At 39.3% G+C, this 13709-nt stretch overlaps 1 long non-coding RNA gene across 1 annotated transcript in view; it reads left to right on the forward strand.

Annotated features, from left to right (window-relative positions):
* Positions 1–6698: 6698 nt before the first annotated feature.
* The window catches only part of LOC118429447, a 101057-nt gene continuing 94046 nt past the window's right edge, over positions 6699–13709 (forward strand). Inside the window, exon 1 of the long non-coding RNA XR_004832727.1 lies at positions 6699–6801. This is a non-coding gene — a long non-coding RNA (uncharacterized LOC118429447). The remainder of the gene's footprint in view (positions 6802–13709) is intronic.

A 13709-nucleotide genomic window follows, 5' to 3' on the forward strand; every position in this document is an offset into this window, starting at 1 on the left:
TATGACTTACCCATGTGAATGTATAATGTACAATAAGGTTCTTTATTCATCTATTTATTATACCATTCACTAGTGTTGCATTGGCACATGCATAAACAAATGGCTAAATAAGGAGATGTTTATGCTATAATAAGCTAACAATTTATCCTGACTTCTACAAGTAATTCTGTTAATGGTTCACAAACCAGTCTATAGCATCTTCATGTAAAAAGCTGTCTCCATGACATGGAAATTATTGCTTTGGGACCCCCTACAAGCAGCTACATGTAAATGGTGTCATGGTGCTGTTTAATTTGTACCCCAGCGGCTAAATGATAGGAATTACAGTCATCGTGTTATGTTATATTCTAATGGGGTCATTTTATCCATTAGCCAATGTGATCACATATCCCTCCCCAATGGAGGTCTCGTTATGCTCTTGATTCTTCTTTTTTTTTCTTTAACAAGAGCATCACTGCTTTCTTGAGTAACATTCATTGGACATTCTTTTATGAAACAAAAGTATAGTTTGGTCTAGGTATTGAAAAGAGCAAGAAGGACATCTAATGCTGCTTATGGACTTAAAACTTTTACAAGTACTTAGCCTAAAATTACTATTAGAATTACTATCCCAAATCATGAAATAGAAAGAGCTTTTAACTATAATAAAACTGCAGTACTTCCTGTAGCTCACCAGGAGTCTCTTCTAAATCCTTAACGCCTAATTCTTGTCCAATATTGTTACTGGTGCAATTTTGAATCAGTTGATCAATTTCATGGATGTTAGAGTTTAGGATGGGAAAACTTGTTTGAAATGTTGCGCTGTTTTTTTAATGGTTATGCACCCAACCATTTACAGGTCTTTACAATCTGAGTAAGCTGACAAGATGACTAACATGTTGTGTCTGAAAGTGCATTGCACACTTGCATTTGCACGATTGATGGCAAATCCGGCGCGAAGTTGCCTTCCGACGGAGCACTCAGGTATGGAAACAACTGCACCATTATCAGCACCATGGCCAAACGCCACTCCGCCAATGGACCATTTCCCAGCTGACAAATAGAGGCCATAAATGTAATGGGCTAACAGCTAACAGTTTGGGGTCTATCAAATCTACAGGAGAGGTCATTAGCAAGATGCAGGCCCATTCCAGCCACTTGCAGAGTGGATACAGAGGGAGGGAGGAGGAGGGGAAAATGGCTTTGGAACCTCAAAGGACAGACAAAATTTGAGAAGACTTTCATGGTTTGTACTAAGGTCACAGGAAAGTGTAGAATTGTACTTTGCAAAGTCAAAGAAGTAAGTGAACTGATGTGATTTGCGGATGATGTGGGCAGGAATTCCAAATGGTGGTTGGATGACAAAATCAATGTTTTTTTCTTACAAAATGGTCTGGAGATCTGATTCAGGGTCCAAATATATGCACACAACATATGATTATAGCTATCATTCGTGAAGGGGAACATTAAATTTAGAGCTGATAGTCTTTCCAAGTCAATGGTCTTAGTTTTATTTCAGTATTTTGAAACAAGCAAAATTCCATTCTATCTTTACATTAATTGTACCCAATTGACACAGACCTGCAACTGTTCAATCGTACGTTTTGTGAACTCTAACAACTCCGGTGAATAATAGTGTGCCCAAGAGAACCTAATCTCTATAAAGAACATCCCAGGGGCCTTTTGGTTTTATGTCCTTATCCAAGAAGACATAAAGTTAGGAACAAGGCAACCATACAATGACACTAGTTCCATCTTGCCAATATTTTTATGATCTCATTTTATGAGCTGTGAGGACATGCAGCAATGGTTGCCAAACTAGCCGACGGACTAGTCTGTAAGTTTGATCCAGTGAGTTGTGATCAATAAGTGTGTGGCTGAGGCTCTCCTTCAAAATGGGACCTCCATTTAACATCCTATCTGAGGGACGGCCCTAATAACCAAAGCTACTCATTTTCACCTGAGTGAAGCAAGGAAAGTTGTGTTAAGTGCCTTTCCCAAGAGCACAACATCAGGACAAATCCGCAGTTTCGAACCTGTTACCTCTGGGGTCCGATTGCACCACATGATGCCACGCACAACGTATGGAGTGTAGTCTAAAACAGCCTGTCATACATAGTGAGAAGAATCATCCACCCAGTCCTAAAACTTGTCCGTGAGTCTCCTCTTTACTTTATGCCATCCACAACTGATTGTTTTGCCAATGTCGGTCTTGAATGGAAGGATCAGCAATTTTTCACCGGTCAGCTGCAATTTCTGAGAAACTGCCAAATGGACTTCCACCTAAAACCATCCCACGCTGCGGAGGTGGTTATGGGGAAAGATTCTTTGATGAGTTTCTGATGTAAAAGTATTTCAAAGAGAATTTTTAAAGAGTCTTTTTATCATTTTGTATGCCTGATGCCACATTTCCTTCTGCTATAAGGCTAGTTCACCTTTATCCGCGGGGTAACCTATATTTGTCATTTTCAAAGACAGGCATTTAGTGAAAGCAAGTTGACAGACGGTGGTTTCAGACTGAAATATTGTGAAAATATTGCAATTTGAAACCACCATCCGTTTGCTTGATATATCTAAAAGCCCTGTTTTACGAACAACGGATATAGGTTACCCCACGGATAAAGGTGAATTGGTGTTAACCCTAGACCCTGCTGATGCGTAGCACGCTCTGTCACAAAACATTCTTGCTAGCCAGAAATGACACTCAACTAAAATGTGATGATGTTGAGTGTGATCTTTATTGTTTCCCCTTGTTCACAGACAGTGGTCTTGTAGTGTAGTTGAAAAAATGCATTGTGTACTAGAATATAGAAGATGTCCTGTTTTCACAGTACAACTTTCTTCCAACAGTATGGTGCATAAAATTTTCAACAACCACTGTTGATGTCTTCAGGATCGATACAAAAACTTGCAAGAGTTACAGACACTTAAACTTGAGTCTGTTAGTGTTATTGATTAGAGAGACTCCTATATTCCCCTTCCCCATGCCCACAGATGGCACAGTCCTGTACTCTAGTCTAAGGCCACACCAATTTAATTTCTTGGTTCACGGATTTTTTTATTAAAAATATGGAGCGAGAGGGCGAAATAAAAATAAAAATTAAATTGTAAAATGGTTGGGGTAAAGGTAATGGCTAATCGAAAACATAAAGAAAAAAAGTTTTCAGCTTGAAAAAAGTACAAAAATACTATTATTGTACAGTTACAGCACCTGTACCCACACTTTAAGGAGCTTATAATATAAAGGCCAATTTGGTACACCAGAAAGTTGGTGAATGGTTTCATTAATGGTGAAAATTTTACTGAGTGATAATTTTTATTTTTATTTTTTTTCCAAAAAATAGGAGCGAGCGAATCCGTGAACCAAGAAATTAAATTGGTGTGGCCGAAGAGTATTTACACTAAACATTACGGAAGTCACTCTTAAACTTGAGATTGTTAGACAGTAGGCATCTATATCCCCCCCCCCCAATTCTCCAGATGGTAAAGTCCAAAGGTGTGGGTGACAGAATGTACCATCATGTATTTCTTGTGTAACAGAGTGTTTGCAAACTTCCAAAAAGTCACTCATATCATTATTCATCGTCTTAAACTTCAGAATGGTAGACATCAGGCAGCTAGATTTGCCCCCCCCCCCCCCCCCCAAATTCCCCAGATGGTACAGTCCTGAGGTGTAGGTGACAGAATGTCTATCGACCCCGAGGAAGCTAATATCCCCCGCGAACTTTCCTCCCACGGTATGGATCAGAATTGATTTTCAACCTGACCTTGGGTTTAACGGCTTAGGGGCACAACATCTTAAGCTTATCTTAGTACCTTCTGTAGAAAAGCAGGCATGTACAAGACTTTATCCTTTCTTGTTAGGCACAGCAAATGTGGTTTTTAGTTTAACAGAACTCAAAGCCTGGGACATATGGAGTTAGTGCAAGAATATGGAGTTAGTGCTAAATCAAATTTGAAAATTTCCTTTGAACTCATTTCTTAGCTACTGCATAAAGCAAGGGTAAGACAGGATCTTTATCCTTTCTTGTTTGGTCTAGCAAATATGGTTTTTAGTTTTATAAATTAACAGAACTCAAAGCCTAAAAGTATGAAACAAAATCTATCATATATATGATAATAGTGCTTATGTGAAAATTTCCCATGAACTGGTCTTGCAGAAAGCCAACCACCCCCAACCCCCCCTTGACAGAGGCGGATGGAGATCAGCAATCAGACCTAAACGAGTTGAAGTTCATGAAACGTCCAACCCTTGCAAGACGGGAAACAACAGACACTACACTGGATAGTGAGTGTGTGTCTGAACTTGTTTTGTAGCTACTACAGAAAGCAAGGGTGTATAATTATGACTTTATCCTGTCTACAGTTTAAAGCCCAGAGAATGTTATCCGAATGAAAGATCTGTGTTGGTAAATTCCATAGTGAAAAGTTTAAACTTTTCACCCAGAGAATGTTGTTTTCAGTGTAACAGAACTGGACAAAACAAAGCCTGTGACATATGATGATAGTTCTAATGTGAACATTTTCATTAAACTCATTTTGTGGCTGCCATATAAAGCAAGTGTGGACACGACTTAATCATCTTGTTTGGAGTCTAACAGAACTTGTATATATGCAACAAGTACAAGTTTGGGACATAAAAAAACAGTCAGTGGCATTAGTTGGAGATCAATGTAAATGTGAGAACTAATGTGAGCAGAGCCTATCCTTCTTCTTACACCACCTGAATTTACATGTAGGATTGTAGATCTTGAACCACTCAAACTGGAAAGGAACCCTACTCTACGTGCATTGGGACCTTCTGTGGAATGTCTCATGTATGATGAGGAACGTTTCATGACATCCTGTTAGTCCCAGTGGTAGTGGCTATCATCAAAGCAGCAAAAATGGGTGGAAATGGAAACCATACTCAGGAAGGTCTGTGGCTCTGGTTTGTGTCTGAAACTATCATTTGATATAGGCAATGAAGTTGCAAACATGCTACTTCTTTATCAATGATACATGTACCTCTCAAGCCAAATTGAGCTTCCAATTTTTGAAGGAGGAAAGTCATGATATGAAAAAAACATCTGGCCAGGAATCGAACCTTTGTTTGTTTATCTGTTTGTTTATTTCTATCTCCATTAGACTTTACAATTTATATACTTGGCCTCTTGAACTCATGTTTGCTAGCATAGTCGCTCAGCCATCGTACTGAGGAAATGTAACTTCATGAAAAAGCTACTTATCCAATACCACACACGTGCACAGACGTACATCTACCTCATTTTCTCGATTAAAGTACGCACGTTTTAAACTTTTCAAAGTTGAAAAGGTGCTACAAGTTGTTGCCAAAGTTTGGGTTTCCAGTTGGAGGTACTTCTACCAGTTCATTGCAGTAGGCAATTCACATGTTCATAGAGCCAATGACAGTGTTTCCCCAGGCTAGTTTATGCAAAATAACCTGCGGAAAACATAATAAATTTAAATTCATCCAGTTCAGGGTCTGTTAGAATTTACAGTCCCACAGATCTGTCAGGGGTTCGTATTTTAATTGCGGTGCGTGCTTAATTCGAGAAAATACGGTACACACATCCAATATCATCAGAAGTTTTCCACCACAGGTATTGCCGTATTGATCTCCACCTTCTTGCGATGTTGTTATTGATGTAACCCGCCGTCCAGAGAAATCAATCCCAACCTCCCAGCAATGTACATAATTGGAAGCAACAGATAAAGATACATGGGTGTATTCTCACCCCTCCGATAGATGGCAATCTTGCCCAAGCGGTAGCGTGCGTAGTCCATTGGTTAGCGGCCTTGCCTCTGGAACAAGATTCCGTGAGTTCGATTCCGGCTGTGTCGCTCACCCGACATGCACGCTACCGGAAAGGGTTGCAGTTGTTAAGCCGTGGTCCACTGTTCATTGTGCTTGTCGTAAATAGCTATGGGAATTTCCCCTGTACAATGAACCTGTAAACACTGTACATAGCGTCTGTCATCTCTGTCACGACAAGTTGAAGACTAGCTCTTCAGTGAGCTAAAACTGGATTGAGATCACTTTACGTTGTTTTCTCGAAGGTTGTGAGTTGCAGGGTAGGCAATATACTGGGCTGGGTTGATTCAATATCTTGTTTTCAGCATCCTTCTGATATTCTCAAAGAGAAGTTAAACAATTTTTGAATACAATTCAATTTCTACAACTAGATAGAACTGAAGATTTTCCTCTGGATATTTTGAGGGACATCGGGACCATTACACTTCTTTAGGGTCACTAGAATGAACCAGCAGAGACTCAACTTTACTCTAACTTGTTCTTGCTCCTCCAAAACACATGAACAACTTCTGATACAATCTGTTTATTTTCGAATCCATTTTTTCTGCACTGGACAAAGAAGAAGAAACAGCAGTTTTTACCGGTACGGTGTACCCACCCCCTTTCTGAATCATTATCCATGCAAACTTTGTCTGAATGAAACCTAAAATTTACTGATCAGCCCATAACTGGTACATTGTATAGCGTAACTCCTGTCCTTGCCTGGCCATGCTCGGTGCTCTGTTGTTCATTGATCTACCAGATGTGCCCTCCTCGTATTGATTGTGTTGTGTCTGCATTGTGAGAACTGAGCACGTTGCTGCCACCAGACTTCAGGCTCTTACTCTTCAAGTTCAACTCTCCCCATCTCTCAGACATGCTTGCTGACATCCTTGCTTTCTTTGCGCAGAGCTCGGTGCGGACAGAGCGGTTGCCATAGAAACGCCGTCGGCAACGGTGGATCGCCGTGTGCTGCTGTTGGTGTGACCTCAGGTGTGGTCAGGGAGGTCTGAGACCCCGCAGATGAGGTACGTGACTCGCATCTTAATTATCTCAGCACCTGTCATTGGAAAGGCCTAGGAAAAAATGCTGTGTTTCCTGTTTCAGTCCTGATGCACAACATAAGGCTGGGTATGTAGGGATTGTTGTTTTGTTCTGATAATTTTTTAGGCTGGCCAAAAGTCTAGTGAGATATGTTACATATATAAACTAAAATGCATGAGGACACTTGTCTTTCAATGTCATACTTTAATTTTGTGCATAGTGGATACATTTAGCCTTCATTAGCTATGACATGCAGCGTTTTTTCTTCAAAAGGAAGCAAACCTCATGTATCGATAAACATAATGCTGTTATTGTTTATTGCACAGTTACATAATAGACTTCAGCTACATAAATATAGTTTGGTAGCCCTGGCTGTATTTCTCCCTATACAGCCAAATGAATCAAAGTAATGGAATCTTCAAAAGTAGAGCTATAGAAGAAAAATCAGTGGAAAGATTTAGATGAGAAAAGGCAAATATGTACTTACTAGAGATGGTTTTAGATTCATTTAACGTTGTGGTCAATATAGGTCAATATTGCTATGTTGCCACACTACACACTGTTTTTCTCTAAATACAATTAGCATTCAATACATACTTGATTACATTTAAGCCACTGGACTGTCTTGAATGAATACTGGACTACCATTTATAAAGTGGAATTATGACATGCAATGTAATGTAGAAGCACAAAAACAAAACCATGTATTTAGAAATGGTTTCACTTTTATTTGATATTGTGGTCAACATTGCCATCTCAATGTACTACACACTGTTCTCCTCTGAATACTAGTATCAACAGTATTCAATGCAATACAGACCAAATCTTAGAATACAGGCTACTGGATTGCCTTAAATGAATACTGGACTATCACTGATGAAGTGGGATTATAACATGCGATCCCTCGCTCATTGGAAACCCTTCCCAGTGCAGGGGGAACGCCCGCTTTCTGAGCAATGAATAAGGAAGATGTCTCATACATTAATGCATTGTGAAATGCTGTATGCCAATTGATCTGGCAAATCGATGCTGACCCCCGGGCCAGTTAGGCAGTTCTGACACGGCACACTTATTGATGTGGACTTTTAGCTGGCTCAGTAAACGGGCACATCATTGCTTTGGTGGAGTCAACAGCAGTTAGGGACAGAGATACAAAAACAAAAAGCTGTTAACGTATTATTCTGTAGAGTAAAACAAAATACTGACTGAAAACTAGCTGGAAGTGAAAAGGCAAAATAATGCTGGAGAATGTCAACAGCATTTAGAAATTTGGCACTAGGAACAGCAATACAAAAACAACATGCTGATAGCTTCTTGTCCTTCAGTATAAGATATTGGCTGAAAATAGCTCATATGAAAAGGCAAAATAACAATGGAGGAAGTCAACAGCAGTCAGAAAATCAGCACCATGGACAGTAATACTAAGATAAAATGTTGAAAGCTTATTGTCCTTTTAGTTTTGCTTTTTGTCCTTTAGTGTAGTGTCTTTGGTATAGATTTTGGCAAAATTTGGCTCAGTAAATGGTCACATCATTGATTTGGGGGAGTCAACAGCAGTTAGGGACGGCAATACAGAAACAAAATAATGCTGATAACATCTTAATGCTAGTTCACCTTTATCCGTTGGGTAACCTTTATTCGTTCTTTTTAAGAACAATCTATCTAGGGATATCAAGTCGACGGATGGTGGTTTCAAAGTATGATATTTTTAGTATAGTACAATTTGAGATTACCGTCCATTGAATTAATATCCCTGGATACCCTGTTTATAAACACAGCGAATATAGGTTGCCCCACGGATAAAGATGAATTAACGCTATACTATAGTGCAAAATATTGACTAAAAATTTGCTTGAAGTAAGAAGGCAAAATATTTCTGATAAAAGTCAACAACAGTTAGAAATTCAGCAATACAGAAACAAAATGCTGATAGTCCTGTAGTATAAAATATTGGCTGAAAACTAATTTGAAGTTAAAAGGGAAGACATGTCTTGAGGAAGTCAACAGCAGTCAGAAATTTAGTACCAGGGACAGTAATACTGACATAAAATGTTGAAAGCTTCTTGTCCTTTACTGTTGCTTCTTGTACTTTAGCATATTGTTTTTTGGTATACATTTTTGCTTGACTTGGCTCAGTAGAGGAGTGAAGAGCAGTTAGAAATTCAGCACTAGGAAATAGTCCTTTAGTATGAAATATTGACTGAAAACTAGCTTTATGTAAAAAGGCACATCATTGCTTTGGTGAGTCAACAGCAGTTAGACATTCAGAACCAGGCACAGAAATAATATAAGGAAACAAAATGCTGATAGCTTCTTGTCCTATTGAATAGAATGTCGACTGAAAACTAGCTTGAAGTCAAAAGATGAAAATTTCTGTAAGAAGTCAACAGCAGTTAGAAATTTAGCACCAGGGACAGTAACAAAGAAATAAAATCCTGATAGTTTCTTATCCTATTGTATAAAATATTGATTGAAAACTAGCTTGAAGTGAAAAGGCAAAATATTGCTGGAAAAGTCAAGTATTCAGCACCAGGGACAGCTGTAATAAAGTGAAATGTTGATGCTTTATTACGGTTGTAGAAGATTTCATCATAAACTGGCTTGATGTGAATTTGCAATGCACTACTAATGGAGTAGTCATCAGTGTATGATTTAGTACAAAGGAAAGTACAGATGTATTGAAATGCTAATTTTTGCTTGTCTTCCAATATAAAGACATCATGTGTCACCATAAAATCATTCCTGTAAGTGCCGCTTATGTGCCCCATTTTAAGCATTATCTAGGCCAAATTTTGCATTCACCAGGTGCATTTGACAAAGAAGTTAAGTCCCCAAAATGGTAGTGTCTACACTCCCTGTACTCTGATGGCTCCTGTACTTTTATATTCTGTGCAAGGTTTGTAGTCCAACTTGCATTCAAACGTTAGTGATCTAACTATCCCCCAGGGCTTTTCTTAAGAAGGGAACAAGTTCACTGACCATGCATACCTTACCCTGGGGAGCAGATTCTCTGGCAAGCCTACAATTCTGATTGAGGAAGGATGGTGCTAGGTCACTTATGGCCACTGTCTTCAAGTGTGACCTATCTGGCATTGATTTTGCCCATCAAGAAGCCTTAGAATGCCTTATCTTTATGTAAAAATTATTTTAAAATCCAAACTCTGGAAGGGGGAACACCAACATAAACCCCATGACCCCTGTTTGGTAGATCATCTCCATCTCAGTGCTTTGAGTTGCAATTTTTTTCTAGAAAAATCCCCGACATCCATTAACTAGACTTGTTGTAAAGCATTCTCAGGCATTTGGCTCAATCAGCCACCCTTGTAGCCAGTGCCTCGACTCTTGTGGTATTCTTCGTGCCTGCCTGACTGCCTAAGGTCTGTCCTTTGCCATGACCAAAATGTCCCTCTTGTCCAACACAGAATTGCGAGGAGCTTACAATTGGTGGGGCTAAATTGCAAGGGTCTGGAGTGAGCTGCCAAGTCTGTTGTTTCTGAAAAAATCGGAGCAGCAACAAAATAAATTTCCATGGCCTAAATCTTGGTGCCGAGTGTCTGATGTCTGTCCTTTGCCGTGACCAAAACGTCCCAACTGTCCAACACAAGTGAGCCTGATGATGATAAACGCACACAATCCCAACCAGTAGAAAACGGAGACATCAGCTGGCTAAATGTGTGCTACCATTTTCTTCAATCAGCAGCTTGAGCAATGACTGTTGGAGCATTTACATTTTTATCTATCTATTTGTCCCACTGTTTGGGTTATTAGGCGCAAGTCTAGATGATGGGAGTCGCCAATCCCAACTGAAAGATGGGAGCGTTTTCTAAATACTTGTGACCATTTTCTAATAGTATGCTTAACAACTTACATGTAAGCATCAACAGTTAAAGAGAGTCCTTGTCCATTTAGTTGTTAGATTAATGCTTATCAAATCATTGTGAAACGTTAAGCAGTCATGTCTGTTGTGTTTGTGGCTCTTGTGGTGCCATCGGAGGATTCCTTCAAAATTAGAGTCACGCACACACAAGCACGCCAAAAACAGATGATCATTTTTATGGACTCCGAGGTAATGAGCAAGGACGCAAACAGATCATATGGTTAAAATTCTTTCTTTTCCAACTCTCGTATAACTGCATTTTCCTCACTTGTTTTGTGCCTCTAAATTCTTTGATAAAGACAAACTCCAAGCCATTTCATTTCCAAGGACACGCACATTAGATCAAATGGCTGAATGTTTGCAACAATTTTGTTTCATTAGCAGCTATGGCCTTCCAAGTTTCCACAATTGTAATTGCCCAATCTTCTTCCTTATCCAGTGTGTCCAGTACAAGTGTGAATGATCAAGACGAATTTCAGTACAAAGTCAGATGATTAAGACAAAACGAACTATTCTGCCACCAAGGACACACAGATCAGATGGCTAAATGTTTGCAGCCATCTTGTTCAATAAACAGCAATGGTCTCATCTCCAGAAGCAAATTTATTTCAGTGCAGATGCAGATTGGTTATAACAGACTGAAAACTATAAGGCCATGTTGGTTTGATTTTCTGGATGACATCCGCACATGCATGTTTTTTCACTTTTAAATCAAGTGCACATGCAGTTCTTTTCAGTACAGTGCAAATGATAAGATAGAATACTATTATACCACCAAGTACATAAACACCAAATGGCTAAATGCTTCCAATCATTTTTTTGGATTGACAGCAATGGTTTTTTAATCTTGAATCAATTGTACATTTCACTTCAATGCAGATGACTGGGATAGAATGAAAGCTATTACACCACCAAGGCCAACTGTTTTCGTTCAAATGGCTAAATGTTTGCAACCATTTTGTCGTATTGACAGTAATGGTTTTTCACTCTTGAAGCAGTCGTACAATGTCCTTTTTTTCACTACAATGCAGATGATGAGAATAGAAGAGGGGAAACTATTCTACAACCCAAGACAGATAGACCAGACCAAATAGCTAAATGTTTGCAATCGTTTTGTTAGGTCAAGAGGTTTTTATGGTTTTTGATTCTTGAAGCAATCATACTCATGCTTCTCTTCACTACAATGCAGATGATTGAGATAGAATGAAAGCTATCACGCCACCAAGGCCAACAGCATCCGATCAAATGTCTAAATGTTTGCAGCCATTTTGTTAGAGTGGGCTTTTTTTCCACTGCAATACAGATACAGTACAATACACTTGATTGAAATAGAATGAAAGCTATCACGCCACCAAAGCCAACTGCATCCCATCAAATGGCTATTAAATGTTTGCAGCCATTTTTGTACAATCCCATGCAAAGTGTCCACTCCAACTGCAGCGTTGCAGCCAGAATTGTCCGATATCCCTTTTGTGGGGGACGCAGGCCCGCCTGATGAAGAGAGACTGTAACAGCGCTCCTCATTGATCCGCCGATTGACCCGGGCCTCCTGGACTAAAACACCATTTATGTTGTTTTAAGTAAATCCACTGAGCTGCCATTTGGCATACAAGGGGCTACCGCAGGGTATCAGCCAAACCCATTTCGGGTAAGCCCGGGATTGCTGGATTTTCCCCGGCCGATTTGATTGTGCGAATGACATGACCGATACCGGGTAATCCAGGTAACGAAAATCGATGGCGACTTCGGGTAGGTCGTATTGGGAGGCTGCAACATGTTATTGACATTGTTCCTCATTTTGCAGGCAGCCCCAGTAGACACATCTAGATATCACTCCGAAATCCTGACCTCATAAGTGGAATTCTTTACAAAGCCCTAAACCCTTCTTGTCTCTATTCAACCAAAAATCTGCTCCCAGAAATAAGGGTTCTTTCAAAATGTTGAAGTTCTTTGTGCAACTATTCCAATAAATTTTCAAGTTTAATTTTGATTGTATTCATAACTTTCGCAAATATCTTTTTGTCGAAAATCCATATTCTCGTTGCTTTCATAAGCAGGATATTTAGACACATTTGATTGTGAATTTGCCACAATCAATAGCTGTACCCAATTTAGCCAAACACACTGTATCTCTTCAGGCTTTTAAAGAAAACGTCTTAAATCGTAATCTGAAAAAGTCTTTGGGAAGATTCTTTGATATTATCAAAAATTAACAAAAACGAAGATGCTATGCCAAAACGTAAATTTGAAAAATCTAAAACAATCTCCTGCATCCATATAGCTGTACCAAATTTAGCCACACATCTCGAGTCTTTTAAGGAAAATTTCCTTAATCATAATTTTAAAAAGTCTTTGAGAAGATTCTTCGAATTTGTATTATCCAAAATTAACAAAAACGAAGTCTATGCTATATCGAAACGTGAATTTGAAAAATTCTAAATAAACTGCTGCATCCATAGCTGTACCAAATTTAGCCAAACACACTTTACATGTATCTCTCGAGGCTTTTTAAGAAAATTTCCTTAAGCAAACAATTGCATTGCGCTGGCCTTAAGAACTGTTAGGGAAGAGGTGCAAATATGGTAATTTTCAGTACATTAAACTGGATAAGACACAACACCAACGATTAAATAGAAGGTAGATAAGCTATTTAGCCTAGTCAGCTTTACTTTGTCCTTAACAGCCCGAAACTATCCGGCAAAATGCCTTCTTGATGGCCTAATGAGCACTAAAGATTAGGCAAGTAACAAAGTACCTATGGGTCCTTGCCTGTAATGGCTTCAGCATAAAGTTTGTCAAAAGGTTACGGGATTAAACGAGCAATCTCGTCACGAAGCCGCCATCAAGAGAGAGGCATTTTGTCTGAGGTCGAAACTGGCTCGAGCCATATCAAAGACATCCCGGGGACATTATTCGTAATCCGGCGTTTTACAGCAATCAGATCAGCACGGAATAGGGGCTGGGGCTTTATGGGTAACAAAGGCCGCGGCATCGTTTGCGATTTCGGCACCAGAT

The sequence above is a fragment of the Branchiostoma floridae genome, chromosome 13 (assembly GCF_000003815.2).
Source record: "Branchiostoma floridae strain S238N-H82 chromosome 13, Bfl_VNyyK, whole genome shotgun sequence".
Lineage (NCBI taxonomy): Eukaryota > Metazoa > Chordata > Leptocardii > Amphioxiformes > Branchiostomatidae > Branchiostoma > Branchiostoma floridae.